The following is a 21,092-nucleotide window of genomic DNA, read 5'->3' on the forward strand; positions in this document are numbered from 1 at the left end:
GAATGCTGACAATGAGTTATCAGGTGGGGAAACCAAGCTGACTGAGACACCATCCTGGTCTTCAAGGGGTCCTGATCAATCCACAAAGATGCAAAAGTAGCATTATGTGGTGCCATGGCTACCAGCCTGGACACTGGGCTGGGCTGCCCAGGAGGGTAGACAGCTCCAGCCTGAGCAGGGGATCAACCCTGAACACGTTTCTGACCTTCTCCAAGCTTTGGGTCCCATCTTTCAAAGGAACATGATTCTAAGCCAGTGGGCACGTGTCACGTGTCTGTTTTCCTTTTGAAAATATAATTGCTGGTTTAGTGATTACTGCAGTGCACACAGCTGCACACACAGGTCTACACATACACACAAACCGCTGCGATCAGTGGCGTGGTTTCTGTGTGAAAGTGTGGCTGGACCAGAAAGGGGATGTGTTGTGGTCACTCTGAAGAAAGAAAATGAACTCCCACCCGAAATGTGGTTCCAATGTCAAGACTGGTGATGCCACACACATGCCAACTAAGTGTGAAAAGGTTTGTCACTTACATAGTGTGGCTTTCTAGGGAGAGCAGGGTGGCTCCGGGAAAGGGGCTGCCATGGGGCTTTTATTAAGGAGTGGGCTTGCCTCGCATGGATGGGAAGTCATGAGGTTTGAATTTCTCACTAGCACCAAAGGAGGGAGCACCCAACCTCCTTATCAGCGAACCCAGATGTGGGATGAAAGGCAAGGAGGAGAGATACTGCTTAAGACAGCAGCCAAACATCACAGAACAGAGTCGGTTTATTACGAGGAGAATTAACTTAGAGCTTCCAGGGCAGCAGGAGGACGTCAGGAAAGCTGCAGAGAGCAGGGCCTTCGAGCTGGGCTCTGTGGGGTGAGTCAGTGCGTTGGAGCGTCCTGTGCAGAGCACAGCAAATTTTCCATGCTGACCGTGGGAGAATGATATCTAGGGACCTCCGGCATCGAGATGCTAAGACAGCAATTTTCATAGTTTGGTCGTAGAACAGTAATTTCTAAGAAGACAGATGGCCTGGCTGCTCTTCCTGATAAGGCAGCGTCACGTTGCTCTCCACTCAGCCCAGAATGTTATCTCACGGGGGGTTGGGGGCTGCAGCAGCCCTGGACGTGGAGACGCAGGAACAAGGCACGGCTTCCCTGGAGGTTTTGTCGTTGTGTGGCCGCATGCTCTAGCACGGTGCTGTCTGCTCATTTGTCCCTTCCCTATCAAACCCGTGCTTTCCCAGAGCAGACCCTTGACACATCCTGCTTGGGAGACATCCTCAGAGTTGGCCTTTATGCTTAGTTTGGGGACTAAGAGGAGGATGGAGAGAGGAAGAGAAGAGGGTGTGCAAAGTGGTCATTTCTCTGGTACCTGGGTGCCAGGCACTCTTCACGACAATTGTGAGACCAGCAGCGTCACCCCTTCCCCAGGCCTCGTCTGAGGAAGCCGAGGCTCGGGGAAAATAAGCAGCTCGCCAAGCTCACACGTGTGGAGGGGCAGGGCCAGGGCCCGACAAGCTTTGATTGCATCGGATGCAGTGGATGAACATCGGGGAAGAGTCTCAGTGATGTCATCTTCCTCCAGAGCCAAAAACATTTTCTTCTAGCCGCAGGAAAGGTACAAGCGGGTCACGGTGACTCAGTTGAGGCGAGTCTCTCGCTCGTCCTCATTGCGAGGGTAGCCCTGGCCAGCCTCTGCCGACAGCCCGGGCCCCCGCATTGGCCGCCTCGCACACCGTGAGCTTGCTGACATCAGTCCCTGGCATTCTGGGCTTCGAGGAGCTGTTTCCTGCCTGGTTTCTCACTCCACACATGCACAGTGGAGTCGGCAGAAATCTGTCCGGGGAAAGCTCCACGCTGAACGTCACTTCTCTGTGGTTCCTTTTCCCGGGGCTCATGGACCCTTGAGTCCTACCTTCCCTGCTCGTTGTATTAGTCAGGGTTCTCCAGAGAGACAGAACCAACACACACACACACGCGCGTATGTGAGTATGAATATCTGTATGCATATGAGGAGCCTGATGGTAAGGTGTTGGCTCACGTCATTTTGGAGGCTGGTGGGCCAGCAGGCTGGAGACCGTGAGAGCTGACGGCACAGGTGAAGTCCTAAGGCCTCTGCTGGAGAGTTCCCTCCTGCTCGGGCAGGCCTGGCTTTCTGTTCTATTCACGCCTTCAACTGATTGGAAGGGAGCCACCCACATCATGGAGGGCAATCTGCCTTAACGGTTACATGCTTTTTTTCTGAAGATTTTATTTTCTTTTCCTTTTTCTCCCCAAAGCCCCCTGGTACACAGTTGTATATTCTTTGTTGTGGGTCCTTCTAGTTGTGGCATGTGGGACGCCACCTCAGTGTGGTTTGATGAGCAGAGCCATGTCCATGCCCAGGATTCGAACCAACAAAACACTGGGCCGCCTGCAGCGGAGCGCGCGAACTTAACCACTCGGCCACGGGGCCAGCCCCAACAGTTACATGTTAATCTCCCCAAACATCCTCCAAGTTGACGTACAAAGTTAACTGTCAAGAGAGTTCACATTCATCATGTCATATTCAAAACAAGACGTTTGGCTTGAAAGTCAGGTTTGGTGAGAGAGAGAGAACATCAGTGACTATTTGAAGCAAACTAGGAGACTTAGATCACAGACCGTTCTACTCCTGAGTGGACAGGCCTGAGCACGGCCGAGGAAAGGAGGAGAAGGCCTCTCTGAAGACAGAAAAGAGCAGCCTCCCTTCTGGCCCGGGTGATGGAGGAAGGGAGGGCGCGGGAACGTGGAAGTTAGACAAGTCTTTTTCTATTATTAAAATTTACAAGATGAAAAGAGTGCTGGGGATGAGCGGTGTGGTGGCTGCACAGCACCGTCAGCGCGCTTCACGCACTGAACTGCGCCCTTCAAGATGGTTAAGATGGTGAATGTGATGTGTATTTTAACGCAGCAAGGAAGGCATACATTTTAAAAAGCTGTACTGAGGCCTAATTGGGTACAATAAACTGCACACATTTTAAGTGTTTAATTTGACAAATGTTGACCTGTATTTGCCCATGAAACCATCACCACAGTCAGGACAGTAACCACATCCACGGCCCCCAGAGTTCCTCAGGCCCTTATAATTCCTCCCTCCTTCCACCGCCTGACCCACCTCGTCCCCACAGCCACTGATCTTTCTGTCACTGTGTATTATCTGAACTTTTCAAAGAAGAGGAATTACAGACCACATACTCATTTTGGTCTGGTCTTTTGGCTTCGTGTGGTCTGTCTGAGACCCATCTGAGGTGTTGCTGTCTCGGGAGTGCCTTCCCCTTTGCTGCTGAGGAGGGCCCCGCTGCGCGGAGCAAGCACAGTTTGCGTGTCCATCCACCTGCTGGTGGACGTCCGGGCTGTTTCCCGTTTGGGGCTGTTACAAACGAAGCCGCTATGGACATTTGTGTGTGAGTCGCTATATGGTCACACACTTTCATTTCTCTTAGATAAATCCCTGGGAGAGTCTGGATCCGGTAGGAGGGGTGTGTTGAACCGTTTAAGAAGCCACTAGTCTGTTCTCCAAAGTGACTGTGGCATCTGAAATTCCCATCAGCCACGTATTCGAGCTCCGGTTTGTCCACACGCTCGCCAGCCCTTGCCACAGCAGGTCTTTTTAATTATGGCATTGGAAGGGATGTACAATGGCGTCTCGTCATGGTTTTAGTTTCCGTTCCCCAGTGACCGGTCACCTCGAGCATCTTCTCACGTGCTTATTTTCCATCTGTATGTTTCGGTGAGGAGCCTGTGCAATTTTCCTCCTTTTTTATTTATTTTTTTTATTTTTAAATAAGGACATTTTCCTTTTTTTAAAAAAAATTTAAATTTAAATTTTTTATCCTTTTTCTCCCCAAAGCCCCCTGGTACATAGTTGTATATTCTTTGTTGTGGGTCCTTCTAGTTGTGGCATGTGGGACGCTGCCTCAGCGTGGTTTGATGAGCAGTGCCATGTGCGCGCCCAGGATTCAAACCAACGAAACACTGGGCCGCCTGCAGCGGAGCGCACGAACTTAACCACTCGGCCACCGGGCCAGCCCCAATTTTTGCCCATTTTTAAATTGGGTTGTTTGTTTTCATATGGTTGGAAGTTGAGAGATTTTTCTACTTCCTGGCTGTAAGTCCTTTTTCAGATTTGTGGTTTGCAAACATTTTCACCCAATCTGTGCTGGTCTTCTCCTTCTCTTAATTGTGTCTTTTGAATAGCTCAAGCTGCAGTTTTCAGTTTTGATAAAGTCTAATTGATCAATTTGTTCTTTTACGAATAACGCTTTTGGTGTCGTATCTAACAAGGCTTTGCCTAACCCAAGTTCACAAAGGTTTCCTCCACTTATTTTCTTCTAGAGGTTTCATAGTTTCATGCTGGACATTTAGATCTATGACACATTTTAAGTTAATTTCTGTGTATGGTGCGAGGCATGAATTGAATTTCATTTTTTGACATGTGGATATCCAGTTGTTCCAGCCGTTGGCTAGCCAAGCAGTGTTGAAAATAATATCCTTTCTCCATTGGACTGACTTTGCACCATTATTGAAAATCAGTTGGCCATAAGTGTGTGGGCCAATACCAGACTCCATATTCTGTTCTACTGAAGTACGCTTCAATCCCTACGTCAACGCCACACTGTCTTGATTACTGTCGTTTTGTAGTGAGTTCTCAAATTGCATATGTTGGTTTTCCAACTTTTTTCTTCTTCTCAAAGTACTTTTGTTTTTTCTAGGTCATTTGCATTTGCATATGAATTTTATAATCACCATGGCAATTTCTATTAAGAAAAAGAGCTCCGAGATTTTGAACGCAATTACATCAACTCTATAGATCAATGTAGGAAGAGTCGTCGTCTTATCAACATTGAGGTTAAAACCTATTGACAAGACGTGCATCACAGTTTACATGATTCACTTCTGCTTTCTCTCAGCAACCTTTTGTGCTTCTTACTGTAGGGGTCTTCCACCCCTTTTGTCCAATTTATTCCTAAAGATTTCATGTTTTTATATAATTTCACATTTTTTACCCATTTTTCCATTGTTAATCGCTGGAATATAGAAACACAATTGATTTTTAACAGCTTTATTGAGATACAATTCACATATCACACAGTTCACCCCCTGAAAGTGTGCAATTCAATGGTTTTCAGCATATTCGCAGACGTGTGCGACTTCACCACCGTCTAACCATCATCACAGCGTAACTTTAGAACATTTCCGTCTCCCCAACACAACACTCCACGTTCATTAGTGACTCTCCTCATTCCTCCTACCAACTACTCCACTAGCCTAGGCAACCACTAATTCGCTTTCTGTCTCCACAAATCTACCTATTCCGGACGCTCAATATAGATGGAATCTTATACTATGGTGTCTTTTGTGTCTGGCTTCTTTCATTTCACGTGGTGTTTTCAAGCTTGAGCCCTGCTGTAGCCTGTGTCGGCGCTTCATTCCTTTTTCTTGCTGAGATACATTGTATTGTGTGGATAGGCCACATTTTGTTAATGCATTTGTCAGCTGACGGACATTTGGGCTACTTCCCCTTTTTGTTGTTACAAAGAATGCTGCTGTAAACACTTATGTGCAAGCTTTTGTGTGGACACATGTCTTTATTTCTCTTGGGTGTAGACTAAGAGTGGAATTGCTCGGTTATGTGATAAACCTATGTTTAACATTTTGGGGAACTGCCAAACTTTTTTCCAAAGTGCTGGCATCATTTCATATTCCCACCAACAATACATGAGGGTTCCAGTGTCTCTGCGTCCTTGACAACACTTATTGGATCCAATCTGCTAAATGTTTTACATCTGGATTTGTGAGGGATAATGGTCTGTGGTTTTCTTTGTCTGGTTTTGGTATTAGGGTAATCCTGCCCTCATAGAATGAGCGGGGAAATGTTCTCTGCTCTTGAATTTCCTGGAAGACACTGTATAGAGGCTGTATTATTTCTTTGTTAAATGCTTGGTGGAATTTACCAATGAGGTGTTGTGGCCTATAGTTGCCTTTGTCAGAAGGTTTTTAACTACAAACTTAATTTCCTTAACAGACATCAGGCTATTCAGTTTCTCTCTTTCTTCTGTAGGGAGCTCTGATAGTTTGTGTCTTTCAAGAAATTTCTCCATGACATCTAAGTTGTCAAATTTATTGACATAAAGTTGTTTGCAACGTTCCCTTTGCATCCTTTTTAATATCTATAGAATCTGTGGTGTTGTCACCTCTCTCATTCCTGACATTGTCTCTCTTTTTCTCTTGATTGATTAGATTGGGTAGAGAGTCACCAGTTTTATTGATTTTCTCAGATCATGTGTGATGGGGAATGACGGCAGAGCCCATGGCAGGACAGCCTGCCCTCCCAAAACACTGAGGAGAGGCCGTAACGGGCCGATGGGGCTGCTGCTGTCCTGTGCACGCAGTTATGTGACCCCGAAGGCAGAGGCCCTGGAGTCGGCCTCACTTTCTTGTGTGCTCACCTCCAGGAGGACCTCTCCACGTCAGTCACCCTGGGACGAGGCTGATCCTCGGGGAGGAAGAGAGGGCGGAGGACAAGATCTCGGGCAGGAGGGAGGAAGGTGCCCTCAGCCCCAAAGGGTCTTGGGCTCCTAGGCGACCTATGCTGAGCACACTGAGCGGTGACTCGGCCCGAGGCGAGAGGAGGTGGGAGCTCCAGCCTGCAGAGAAGTCAGCAGTACCAGACCACACGCGCCCTGCTTGTTCTGAAACTTCCAGATTCAGGATAAGCATGGACACGTCCTCCTCGTCTGTGTGACTACAGCTCCGTGTGCTGATTCTCTGGGAGAGAGACAGCGGCTTCTCCCCAGGCGGAGTCAGACCGCCACCTCTCAGGAGACAGAAAACTACTCGGAACATCAAGCTGTCAGTGTTCCCAGGTTTTTCCCCAAACGGGTTCAACTTAGGCACTGAGTCAGCCGGGCACCCATCAGACCTGTCCTGGGTCCCTGAGAGTGGCCAGCACGCCCTCGACTGTCCGTCTCCCTGTGGCCAGAGGCGGGCAGCTCTGGGCGCCTCTGCTGCTGGTGCCATCACACAGTGAGGGTCTTCATCTGGCAGCTCCTTGAAAGAGCAGCTGGGGACACAGCGGCCCCCTGCGGAAATCGCCAGCAGGGGACACCCACGAAGAGATGCAGGGCTGGCGCCGGGCGTGTCGGGGCAGATCTCTGCTGGAGAGGGTTGCAAGCTGCCCAGGGCCTGCTGCACAGTCAGCAGACGTTATAAGGCAATTCGAGGCAGATTAATTACTTGCAAATCCAGGCTTCAAAGGCTGGGAGATGGAGCAGGGGCCAGCGTGGAAGAGCTGTGGGTCCCCTGACGCCAGGCCTGCGTGGCAGAACCCGTTGCTGAAGTCTCGGCCTCCTGGGACCATCTCTCTGACCTCACAGCCTCGCAAAGAGCCAGTTCCTTGATTCATGCATACCAGTGAGAGTTCCAGCAGACAATTATGCGCACCATTATAAAATGGTGGCTCAGATGCTGGTTTCCAACACACGATACGATGGATTGCTCCTTTATCCGTCGGCTGTGTGCTGAAGCCCTCTCTGGTTCTAGAGACTGAACAAGGGACAGCTCGGTTCCAGCACGACAGGGAGGAGGTGTTGCACCAGGAAGGGCATCTTGTCCTCGCCCTGCCCACACCAGGGCGCCTCCGCCCCTTCTGACCCAGTGTGGGTGTCGCTGGGGCCTCCGAGAGAGGCTGGTGCTGCCCGGAGGCTGGCTTTGTACCGACGAGCACAGGACGACGAGCTCCAACCTCTAAGCTGAGCTCACTCAGCTTCTCACATCCTCCCAGCGCAGGAGGCTCTGCAGCAGGACTGAAGGTCCGGGAGCCCAGGACTGGGGCGTGGCCTCGAGCTCCAGCCCTGGGCCCACAAGCCTGAAGGCTGATGTCCGCCCTGCCACCCTCCTGCCCCAGGAGTAGGATGGAGTCCTGGGATCCACCCCACACAGGTGCTTCCGACCTCATGGCAGAGTCGCCTTCCTGCCACCCACTGTCCCTTCTCTATAGAGTCGCCGTTCATGGTTGGGGGTGGGCAGGGACAGAGGCCACAGAAGGAGAGCTACGAGGAGGCCCTGGCTGAGCTCTGCAAACCAGAGGGTCCCCGAGGCCTGTGTCTTCTGTTGTAAAATGGAGTGACATGGACCCCTTTTCTCCCCAGGTTTACTTTTAGTAAAATGCAAAGAGGTAAATGTGCAAAGTGTGACCTAATTACAGTGAGTGATGTCGTTACTTTAAGATTTAAATAAACAAATAAATTTCCCTGGGATGTAGCATAAACATCCACAAGGAAGTGACCACGTGCCCAGCATCACAGCTGACCCTGGACAGGGATATAAAGGCTCCGGGCCCAGGGGAGTCCACACCTGACCCTTCCTTCTCTACCTGCTCCTCTGACCTGCTCCACCCTCAACCCACCAGAACCATGGGCTGCTGTGGCTGTTCCGAAGGCTGTGGCTCCAGCTGTGGGGGCTGCGGCTCCAGCTGTGGGGGCTGTGGCTCCAGCTGCTGGGTCCCCGTGTGCTGCTGCAAGCCCGTGTGCTGCTGTGTGCCAGCCTGTTCCTGCTCGAGCTGTGGCAAAGGGGGCTGTGGCTCCTGTAGGGGCTGCAAGGGGGGTTGTGGCTCCTGTGGGGGCTGTAAGGGGGGCTGTGGCTCCTGTGGGGGCTGTGGCTCCTGTGGGGGCTGCAAGGGGGGCTGTGGCTCCTGTGGGGGCTGTGGCTCCTGTGGGGGCTGCAAGGGGGGCTGTGGCTCCTGTGGGGGCTGTGGCTCCTGTGGGGGCTGCAAGGGGGGCTGTGGCTCCTGTGGGGGCTGTGGCTCCTGTGGGGGCTGCAAGGGGGGCTGTGGCTCCTGTAGGGGCTGTGGCTCCTGTGGGGGCTGTGGCTCCTGTGGCTGCTCCCAGTCTAGCTGCTGTGTCCCCGTTTGCTGCCAGTGCAAGATCTGAGATGCTGACCACAGACTCCCGTGCCCGTGAGGGTTTGAAGCCACTGTACCTGCTGTGCCCGGTGGCTTCCACCTTTCTTCTTCTTCTACAAATTTGCTCCACTCTTGTGTTTAAAAATGGCAAAGCATCTCTAAATAAAGTCTTTCTCTAAACCCAGAGTCCATCTTCTCAGTGTTATTTCATCCCACCTTAGTCTAGTGTTTGCTCTTCAGCGTTTCCCAGGGGTGTTCTCTCTGGTGCCTCTTGGGTGAACATTCGGGTGTTGCAGCTGCCAAATAAACATGCAGGGTGGATGACCGCATGGCGTGGATTTTCCAAAAATAAGCAGGAAAGGGCTAAGAGATAAAAATACAAGAGGAAAACTAAGCAATGTGGACAATAAAAGCAGAAGGGCCAACATGTAAATAACAAATCTGAGATGGAAAGAAAATGACTCTGGAAGAAAAGAAATATTTGCAGAAATAACCCAGAAAATTGTTGCCAGAATTAAAGAACTTTTTTAAAACTTATCTTAATAGAGTTTGAGGGCTGGCCCTGGTGGCCTAGGGATTGGGTTCAGCGTGCTCCACTTTGGCAGCCTAAGTTCAGTTCCCAAGTGTGGACCTGCACACTCATCTGACTCTGGCCATGCTGTGGTGATGGCTCACATACAAAAAGAGGAAGATTGGCAGCAGCTGTTATCTCAGGGCGAAACTTCCTCAGCAAAAAAAAAAAAGAAAAAAAAAAAGAGTTTGAGAAGAAACACACTTCCCATCATATACATATTACAGTATGAATGATAAAGAGACAATTCTAAATTTTTCCAGGGAGAAAGGGATTACTTCCGAAAGCATCAGTGTCAGATTGGCACCACATCTCCCAAAAGCAACACTGGGGCAAGAAGACAATGAGATGATGTTTTTACCCACAGAAGGAAAGAAGAGTCAACAGAAAATTTTATGTCTGGCCAAAAATAATTTTAAATGTGAGGGGATAATGGGAAGTTGTAATAGAAATATTCTTAGGCAAATCAGGACTCAGAAGAATTGTCCCACAAAATCCCATGCTGAAAACACTTTTTGAGGAAACACTAAAATGATCAAAGAAAAATATCCAGTAGTACCTGAAAAGGTGTAATAAAACAGGGTGATCAGATGTTTTGCTAAATTTATTATCTTTTTCAAAAAGCAAGAGCAAACTCAGAAAAGTTCTGTCCACAACACTTCAGAACAAGATTTCCATACAATAGTACTGCACAGCAGGTGAACAGAGGAAAGGAAAATGAGGGGACGCAAAAGCAGGTTGTCTGTAACAAGAGGATATAGATATTGTTTTTAAGAAACAGAGTAAATAAACTTGTGTGATTACCATAAGAATAAAAACAGAATGTATAATTTTTAAACCGGTGGAAGGAAACTCAATTTATCCAACCAGGATAAATTAATCAATTACATCAAATAGGGAGCATCGCATAGGAAGTACAACTACTTGACCATGAAGGAAGATTTCTCTCTCCACTTGGCAACAGCTCAGCCAATGAGAAATATCTCACCTCAGCCAATGAGAAGCATTGCAGCTCAGCCAATGAGAAACATCACAGCTCAGACAATAAGAAACACTGCAGTTCAGCCAATGAGAAACACCAAACTCAGCCAATGAGAAACACCACAGCTCAGACAATGAGAAGCCGTTGTCACCCTGAACTGTTACTCTCCCCCAGTGGACTTTCCTTTCTCTATAAAAGCAGCTCCTCTCCTTTGTTTGCTGGATTTGCCTATGGTTCACCACAGCACACACCCCGAATTGCAATTCTTTTATCTACTCTCAAATAAACTGGTTTTGAGGCTTTCCAAGTCAACAAAGGTTATGGATTAAATTGGAAGTAAAAGATCCAACCATATACTATCTTCAAGAGACTTTTTTTATATCTTGGACACAATCCTTTATCAGCTATATGATTTGCAAATACTTTCTCCCAATGTGTGACTTGTCTTTTTATTTTCTTAATGGTGTCTTTTGAACCATAAAATTTTTTTAATTTTGAGGAAGTCCAATTTGTCAATGTTTTCTTTTACAGATGGTGTTTTCGGTGTCATATTAAGGAATCTTGACTAGACCGAGGCTCCATGTATTTTCTTTTGTGTTTTCTTCTAACAATTTCAATTTTAGCTCTTACATTTAGGTCCACTTTGTATTAATTTTTGTGACTTGCATGAAGGAGGGGTCCAGATTTATTCTTTTTCATGTGGATATCCAGATGTCCTGCGCCACTGTTGGAAATACTATTCTTGCCCCCTTTGAATTGCCTTTACACCTTTGTCAAAAATTAATTGGCAATAAATGTAAAGGTTTATTTCTGGATTCCTAAGTCCGTTTCATTCATCTGTCTGATTGTGCTGATGCCAGTGCCGCCCAGTCTTGATTACTGGAATTTACAGTCAGTTTTGACATTGGGACGTGAAAGCCCTTTCACTTTGTTCTTTTTCAAAATTATTTTGTCTGTACTGGATCCTTTGTATTTCCATGTAAATATTAAGATCAATTAGTCAATTTTTGCACAAAAGCCTGCTGGAATTTCGATAGAGATTTTATTGAATTTGAAAATTATTTAGGGTTCCAACTGCCATCAAAACCGTATGAACCTTCCACTCCATGAACATGGGACATCCCCTCATTTGCTCAGACAGATCGTCTTGAAATCCTCTCTGCAGCGTTTCAGAGGTTTTAGCTCCCGAGACTTGTACTTCCTTTGTTGAACTTACTCTCTAGTATTTTATTCCTTTCTCTGCTATTATCAAGGGAATTTTTAAAATTTTTATTTTCAGATTGTTCGTTACTAACATGTAGAAATTCACTTGATTTTTGTATATTCGTATTGCGTTTTGCAACTTCGCTGACCTTGCATATTAGTTCTAATTGGGGGTGTGTGTGTGTGTGTGTGTGTGAATCCTGCTTGGGACTCTCTGAAATTCTTGAATCTCAGAATTCTCAGCGATTTTTGTCTTTCACTAATTTAGGGGAAATCTCGGCCATGATCTCCTCAAATAGTTTTTCTGGCACATTTTCTCTCTTTTCTTCGTAGGACCCTAATTACGCACCTGGCAGAGCATTTTGAAGTATCTCACAAGCCTTCGTTGCTCAGTTCAGGTTTTTTTCTCTTTATGTTCCATTTTGGATAATTTCTACTCACTTGTCTTCCAGTTCACTGACTCTTTCCTTAGTTCTGTCCTGTCTGCTAACAAGCCTGTCCTAGAATTCTTCACCTCTGGTGTGTGTGTGTATGTAGGGCGTTGTTTCCATCACTTCCACTTGACTCTTTTTATAGTTTTCCTTTACCTGCTGAAACTCCTCATCTGTTAATGCATGTTGTTCAATTCTTCCTACTAGATCTTTTAATATCACATAGTTATTTTAAAGTCCCTATGTGATGCTTTCAACATTTGATCATCTCTGAGGATACTTCCATTAATTGCTTTATCACAAGAAAAATGATTCCACTTACCTACTTTTTTTGTCATCTCATAAAATTTTGTTGAACATTATATGTAAAGAACAGTAGAGACTGGGGTAAATAGTATTTCTGTGCAGAATGGGTCTGCCCCTCCGTCTGTGAGGCCGTTAGTGTGAGATTTGTCCCTCTGGCCAGTAGGCGAGCTGAGTCGCCATTACCCAGAGCACCACAGGCTTCCCGGCCCGCCAGCACGGTTGTCACTGCCTCGAGGTTCAGTGTGGGGCCCAGCGCTAGACGGGTTTTCTCGGGTCCCACTCACCCCTTCAGCTGCAGCCCACCCTTCATGCTTGGACCACAGAGTGGGGCTTTCTCCTCGTCCTTTCCCCTCCACCCAGTCATTTATGCAACAGATATTTTCCAAGCTTCTGTCAAGCGCCAGGCGCTGAACCAAGGGCAGGTTAGTCCAGAAAGATAGGGATCAGAGACAGTCTGTTTGGTAATCCTGACACTTCAAGGACCATAAAATCTGTGACTATCTCAAGTATAAGCTTCAAAGGCTTATACGTCCAACAGAGTTCAATGTTCTAAAGCTTAAAGTTCAACATTCGCTCTTTAGAAAAAAAGGGAAAAACTTGAAGAGCTAGCACTATGCTTAACTTGTGACAGATATCCATCAGAAATTGAAATGAAACTTGATATAAAGGTGAAACACCGGAAGAAGACTAATGTTATTTTATGTAACATTGTTTTAGATGACAACATTGTAACAAAATAAAAAGTAAATACAGTGAAAAATATTTAAAAGGAAGCGATAAAACTGCTCAAACAAATAAAAGCTCAGTACAAGAGAAAACACCAGAGAGCAACAGAGTTTCTATACACACGGTTATAGAAAATCTCGTGTGACAACACATCCCATTTGTAATTTAAAAATCATAAACTACTACAGGAAACTCCTTGGAGAAAAATTAAAATAAATGAAGAAAATTTATTTTTTAAAAAATGTCTTATGAGCCTATGGTTCCAAAGAAAAGATTCAAATAAACAGAGAGAAATAACGTTAGGAAGACTCAGTTTATCCTTCAGTTCTTTAAAAGTGATTTACAAATTTAATGTCGTTCCAAGTAAAATAAAGGGCTATTTTCTTCTTACCAAGTTTTCTCTGAAATTCTTATCAAAGAGTGTATGTGCAGACTAGCTAATGAATTGTTGAAAACAAAATATAAGGAAGAAGAATGAGCAGAGATTTCCCAGGCAATTACCAGAACAAACCAGGAAGGGCCAGGACCTGAAACAGCAGTGTGGATTCAGGATCAGACAAAGACAACAAGGACACACACCAGATGCTCCAGCCAGCCCACCCCCTTAGTGAAGATAAGGTCCACATGCGTCTTGAGTCAACAGGAAAAGGACAGACAACTGCTGACATAGCATTGGGAGGATTGCTAAACCAGCTGGAGCAAAACAGTGATAACTTAGACAGGACAGTAAATTAAAGAGGAATCCAAATCTAAACAGAAAAATTAAAATATGACATTTCTCAAAGGACATGTGGGAGAATGTTAGTGTAATCTTGAGGGAGGACGGTTCTCAGCATGGCAGGAAATACAGAAATAATATGGGAATGTCTGAGAGCTGTGATTCCTGCAAAATTAAACACCTCTCTGGGAGCCACAAACAAAGAGAAGTATTAGAGATTTGGGAGAACACGTTTCTAACAAATAAAATGATAAAAATATTAACATCCAGGGGCTGGCCCGGTGGCGTAGTGGTTAAGTTCAGTGTGTTCTGCTTCGGCGGCCGGGGTTCGCCGGTTCGGATGCTGGGCGCAGATCCACATCACTCATCAGCCATGCTGTGGTGGCGTCCTACATGTAAAGTGGAGGAAGATTGGCATGGATGTTAGCTCAGGCCTAATCTTCCTCAGCAAAAAAAAGCAAATTGATTACACAAATCAATAAGTAAAACACTAGCAGCTCAACAGAAAGAACAGACTGGACCTGTGAGCAGATGGTTCTCAGAGGAGCTCAGGTGTAGGGGATCATTTTGGGTGTCGTCTATGTCATTTTCCTCATTAAATATATTAATGTAGTCAATTCGGTTGATTGCTTTTATATTTTAATTAAACTTTTCTTAAATTGATCTACATAGATCTACAATTCCTAATGGATCTACAATTCCTATCAAAACCCCAGACAAAACTTTTTGTAGAAATAGACAAACTGATTCCAAAATCAATATGAAAGGGCAAAAGAACTAGAACAGCTACACTTAAAAGAAAAGACGAATCAAGTTGGAGGAATCCCATGACTCGATCTGAAGCCTTATTATGAAGCTACAGAGATCCAGAGAGCACTGGACAGGAGGGACATGAGGCAAATGGGACAGAATGGAGCCCGCGGGTTGACCACGCACGTATGGCCGATGGGTATCTTACACAGGTGCAAAAGCAATCAAGCGAGGAAGGATGTCTTTTCCATAAACAGTGCTGGAGCAATCAGGTAGCCGTGGGGGGTGGGCAGGGGGGAACCTGTGACACGACCTTATAAAAAAACTAACTTGTATTGGATCACAGACGTGAACATAAAATATAAAACCTAAAACTTTTGCAAGGAAACATAGGAGAAAATCTTCAGGACCTGGGGCTTGGCAGGGTTCTGGACATGACATCAAAAACACAATCCACCAAAGTTTTTAAAAAATCAATGAATTAGGCTTCAGCGAAATTTAAAACTTTTGCCCTGCCAGAGTCCCTGATGAGAGGATGAAAAGCTAAGCTACAGACTGGGAGAAAATGTTTGCAAGTCACATATCAGACAAAGAACTCACATTTAGAATATGTAAGGAACTCTCACAACTCAACTGTAAGGAGACAAACAAAATGGGCAGAAGACAGGAAGAGACAGGTCACAGCAGAAGACCCTGGGTGGCTGGGAGCCCATGCAGAGATATGCAACATCATTAGCCACCTGGGAAATGCAATTAAGACTACAACGAGATATCAGTGCACACCTGTTAGAACAGCTAACATAAAAAATAATGACAATGCCAAATGCTGGCAACGTACAGAAGAACTGGAGAGCACAGCTGGTGGGAACGCAAAATGGTCCAACATCTCTGCAAAATAGTTTGACAGTTTCTTTAAAAATTAAGCATACACTTACCATATGGCCCAGAAATTGCACTCCCAGGCATTTCTCCCAGAGAAATGAGATCTTATGTTCACACACAAAAAACGGACATGGTTATTCATAGGAACTGTATTTGTAATGGTGAAAACCGGGAACAACTGAAATATCCTTCAATAGGTGAATGGCCAAAGCAACGGTGGTACATCGATACCTTGGGACACCGCTTATCAATAAAAAGAAATAAACCACTGATGCATGCAAGATCTCCAGGGCGTTATGCTGAGTGAAGGATAAAACCCATCTCAAATGGTCACATACTGCATGATGCCACTTACACAGCATTTTCAAAATGACAAGATCATAGCCACAGAAAAAGGACGAGTGCTAATTAAGGGTTAGGGAGGGTGGGGTGGGGTCTGTGACTATGAAGGGGGCAGATCACTCTGGGGCTGGGCAGTCCTGTCACTCGAGCTCACACGTGTGATACTGTGGCCTAGACCAGACACGCTGTAGCAATGCCCGGTGCCTGGCTTTGACACAGCACTGCACTGAGTAGCATGTACCGACTGGGTACACTGTGTGAAGGGTACAGGGTAACGCTCGGGTCTATTTCTGACACTTTCTGTGAATCTACAATAATTTTAAAATAAAAAGTTCTAAAAAAAAATATTATGAGATTTCAAAGAAGAGCATATACCGTATGCTACCTCTGGTGTAAGAAAGAAAGGGAAAGAAGAAAATATGCATGTATCTAGTTATTCTTGCAAGAAAAAAAAACCACAGCAAAGTGAACCAAAACTAATGAAATGGTGGGTGAGGACAGGAAGTTTTAAATTCCAGAGCCATTTTAATGTTTTACATTATCGGAAAGATAAAATTAAATGTTAACAAAGATGGAGACGAATTGAAAAGGAATGAAACCAGAGCTATGAGCATTTTAAATGAAGACATGTTGGTGAGTGCAGACTGGGCAAAAGGGCCGAGGTCCACACAGGAGTGAGGACCGCAGTGGGGGACCCAGCCAGCTGGCAGGGAAGCTCAAGTCCTCACTGACATTGACTGTCAAGGCCACTGTCCTTGGTGCTGCCACACAGCTGGATGCAATCTTGGGGCCTCCCACCCCCAAATCAAATCGCGCTGTCAGAAAGCCAGGCTCGGCTCGGCCCCCTCTGCGTCCCCCTGCAGCAGCCCGGGGCCCCTCGGGGTCAGGCCACGGTTCAGAGGAGCTCCGGGGAGCAGCCCCTGCCTCCTCCCTTCCGCAGGCCTTAGCCCAGCAGATTCCTCAGAGCAAAGATAAGCTCCCGGCTCAGCCCAAGGTGGGTGGAAATGAGAATTCCTTCCTTAATTGGTATTTTCCAGTTGAGAGAGCACTCTATGCTTTTCTCACCAGTGTCATTTAATTACCAAATGTTTTCATTTTTGAGAAGACCTAAAATTGCAGAGATCTTGGGGATTTAGAGCAGGAATGCAAGACCAATTTTGCCTAATTACCAAATGTCTCGGCGGTCCCCCTGACGTGTCCCAGAGTAGGCGATGCAGGCCCGGGGCCTCCGTGGAGGTGGGGGGCCCGGCTCCGATGCAGATGTTTACCTGACGTGCGGGGCCAGGATCTGGTTTACGTTGAGAAATCAGACTGTTTACAGGACCGCACATCTGTCCCCCTCCCTCCTCTCGTTTGGCTGTAACGTTCCACAGGGCTCACTCAGGTCCCTGTGGGGTGGGCTGCGACACCGCGCGAGTCACGCCAGCTCCACACAGCCCCGTCTGGGGGACGCATCAGCTCATGGCCTGGCCACCCGGGGGTCAGCCTGAGTCTGGGCTGGCTGTGCTGATGGGGGTCTGGGGACGCCTGGGTGGGGAACAAATGGCCCCCAGCCTGGGGAAGAGCTCCTTAAGTATAGAGCAGGAGACTTCTCTGTCCCCCAAATGGTTGCAGGCCCAGGGGCCAGGGTGCCAGAGCACTCTGGTGTGTTCTGGAAGCAGAGGCTGAGAGTGGGCCCTGGATCTGCAACTGCACACAGATGCTGAGAAGCCCCACTTCACGGAGGACCAGGCGCCCAGACCCCAAGGAGGAGACCTGTTGGGGGGTCAGTAATGCACAGGTGGAGCTGGGTGGGGTTGCAGACAGGGGTCCTGGAGTAGCCAAGCCACAGAGGGACAAGAGGGCTCCCAGCACAAGGGCTCTGGGCCCTGACCCCTCCCTCTCTAGCTGTCTCTCTGACCTATTGCTCTTCAACCCGCCAGAACCATGGGCTGCTGTGGCTGTTCTGGAGGCCGTGGCTGTCCTGGAGGCTGTGGCCCTGCTGTCACCTCCAAAACCACCATCACCCCCCACCACTCATTCTCCTTGCAGGGTCCCTACTCATCTGCTCAGCCCTCCAAGGCCAGGATGTCCAACGTGACATCCTTGGGTCTCCGTATCTGACACATGGGGATGATCCCAACTCTGCTGCAGACACACAGCTCCTTCTGAGCGCCAGCCGTTGGGCCCAGATGTGGCTGGATGGATGGCACCGCCCTCCTCACAGGGCTAGTCTGAGCCTGAGTCCCCTACATGACCTATTTGGTGAATGGCATCAGCCTTGACACGAGCGTCCAGCTCAGAGGCCCTGCAGGCATTTGGGCACCGTCCCCGCTCAGTCTCCAGGTCCCATCAAGGCAGCACATGAGGCGGGCCCCTGTCGTCCACATCTCTCCTATTTGGCAGTGACACCCCACCTCTAATTCCACTGCTCACCCCTCTTCTGGGGCTACCCCAGGCCGCCACGGCTGCTGTGCTGGCTCTGCAGCTGTCCCTTCCCCGTGAACCCACAAGGCAAACTCAGTCCTCTGCGCCTTCGCTGAGTATCCTCACTAGCTCCCAACTGCTTCCAGAAGAATCGGCTCCTCAGTGCAGCCAGCCACGGCGGACGTGGAACGCCTCCTGCCTCCTTCCTTCCAGTGCTGCCAGGGCCCTCAGGGCCCCCACCCACTGCACCTCACTGCCTTCTCACGGGTGACCCGTGGCCAGACACGACGAGGCTGCACTGTCCTTCCCCCCCCTTAGCAACAGGACCCAGAACCCTGCCCTGGTCCTCTTGTGCTCCCCGATCCCTCACGCCGGCCACAGCCACACGCCTGCATGCTGGCCACAGAGAAAGGACAGCCATGTTGGTCAAGCATCCCGGCAGGCAGGCGCTTCCTTCCTTCTTGTCTTTCTTTTCTGTTTTTTTCTTGTGTATATAGAACAAAACATTTGCCAATTTAGTCATTTTGAAGCGTACATTTGGGGACATTCAGTACATTCACATTGTTGTGCAGCCATCCCCACCATCCATCTCCAGAAGTTTCCATCTTCCCAAACTGAAACTGGCCCCGTTAAACACTGACTTCCTCTCCCCCAGCCCTTGGCACTCACCATCCTGCTTTCTGTCTCTTGAATTTCATGACTCTGGGGACCTCATCTGAGTGGAACCACATAGTATTTGTCCTTTTGTGGCTCACTTATTTCACTCAGCATCATGTCTTCACTGATTCATCCATGTGGTAGTTCATGCCAGGATTTCCTTCCTTTTTTGTGGCTGCATAATATTCCACTTTGTGGATGGACCACATCTTGTGCATCTTCCCATCTGTTGATAGACACTTGGGTTGTTCCCACCTTTTGGCTGTTGTGAGGCATGTGGCTATCAGTGTGGAAGCACAAGGACCTGTTCCCGCCTCTGCTTTCAGTTCTCTGGGTGGATACCGAGGAGTGGGATTGCTGGTCACATGGTCACTGTATGTTTAGCTCTCTTTCTTAAAAGGAACACACTTAGGGGTTAGAGCACTCTGTTGTCATTTCTCGTGTGCTCTTTTCTGCTTTCTAGAACACTGATGAAATGGTGGGTGCTCCAGCAGCCAGCTTAAGCCATAATGCATGGAAATCTGCAAGGATTGTGGAGCAGAAAGACAGAGGGAGCTTGCACACCTGATTATATGTTGGCTTCTTCATAACTGGCCTCAATCATCTCTACATCTAGAGTCTTTTAAAAATGTGAATGAGTATTAAAAGTCTGTCTTCTTTAAGCCATTGTTACTGGGGGTTTTCTGTCATATACTGCCTCTTTCTAAATAATTACTAGATTTTGAAAAACCTAGAGTGGTGCTATTTCGTGTAGAATAAAAGGAGACATAAGTTAAAGTGGACCATAATCTCACCACCCAGAGACACCCATGCTTAGCACTCTCTTGAAGGACCTCCCGTGTTCCTGCACACCCTGACTGCTCCTTGCACAACTGTGTGACCATGCAAAGAGAGCGGTATGTGTGTGCGTTTCTCACGACATTCACCTTTTTTACTCTCAGGATTTTAACGGCTTAAAAATCCTCCGAGTGAGGCTGCCCCTCTTCTATTCCAACGCTGGAAATCTTTAACCAGCACCCCTTCTGTAAATCACGCTGTTAGTGCTTCTGGAGATCAACTCTCGCTGGGGAAATTGCTGTTTCCAAGCCCAGGGATAGTTTCCGGCTCTGGGTCCACTTCCCAGGCTCCTTCCAGCAGTGTCTCCAGCATCCGCTGTAGCAGCCTGGCTCAGCAGTCTGCATCCGGGCCCCGACTGATAACATCTCCGTGCCCCGCCACCGTGACAGATGGAGGGCGCCTCAGCCTTCTTTCTTTCTTTTTAACTATTTGTCTGAACGTTTTTCATCCATGTGGTTAACACTTATTGTGTCCATTTTATTTGAGTTTTGGTGTTTTGCTAAATCTTTGAGTCCTCTCGATGTTGATGGTAAGTAACTTTGTGATTCTATCGCACAGGTGTTTTAACCACACTCTGAGTTTGTTTGGCTATTAATTTAATTTGGGTTATTTTTAGACACCTGCATTTGTTTTTCTTGATGACAAAGGGACACATGTTCAGGGTCACAAATGCAAACAGTGCTTCAGTGTGTAAGGTCAGAAGTGGAAGTTGGGGGTCTTTTCTCATTGAAGTGTAGACCGATTGGGGCCGACAAATGCTCCCCACTGATGCTGATGGAGAGACGGGGTTCGCACGGTCACGTTGCAGCTTAATGACGTGATGACCCCCTGGCCTCCTTGTCATGGCTGAGCTAGAAGCCGCTTCAATGCTACAGAAAATGAATTTGCTCGTGGAGCCTTTCATTTCAGCTAAGATAGAATGGCTTGTAACAGAACAAGGAAATGAGTGGCCTGTCCCCCAAGGCTGTTGGTGATACCAAGGTATTGGTGCCAAAAACGAATGGCCTTACCCCAGAGGAAGGTTTGAAGAAGAAAACGAATCCTCAGGATGGTGAGAGGGATGTGATCCCAGATTCCACAGGGGAGACAGCCGCAGAGCCCTGCCTTGCACGAGGCGGTGGTGACACCAGGCCAGCGCCCACACCTGCCATCTGCAGGGCAGCAGTGTCTTCACAAACCTTCGATGTTTGGGGAAGGCCTGAGACCAGGATGCTGGCAGCACGGGATCTTCTCCCTCAGCTTTGCCTCCGTTCTGTCTCACAGCGTTGGTCAGTGTGGGAGAGGCCGTCAACATGGGCCCCGAGCTCCGTGCGTGTGCTTGCTGTGTGCCCAGATTGCAGGCCCCACCATCCCCTGCCACACAGAGCCC

This window comes from Equus przewalskii, chromosome 11, assembly GCF_037783145.1.
Source record: "Equus przewalskii isolate Varuska chromosome 11, EquPr2, whole genome shotgun sequence".
Classification (NCBI taxonomy): Eukaryota; Metazoa; Chordata; class Mammalia; order Perissodactyla; family Equidae; genus Equus; species Equus przewalskii.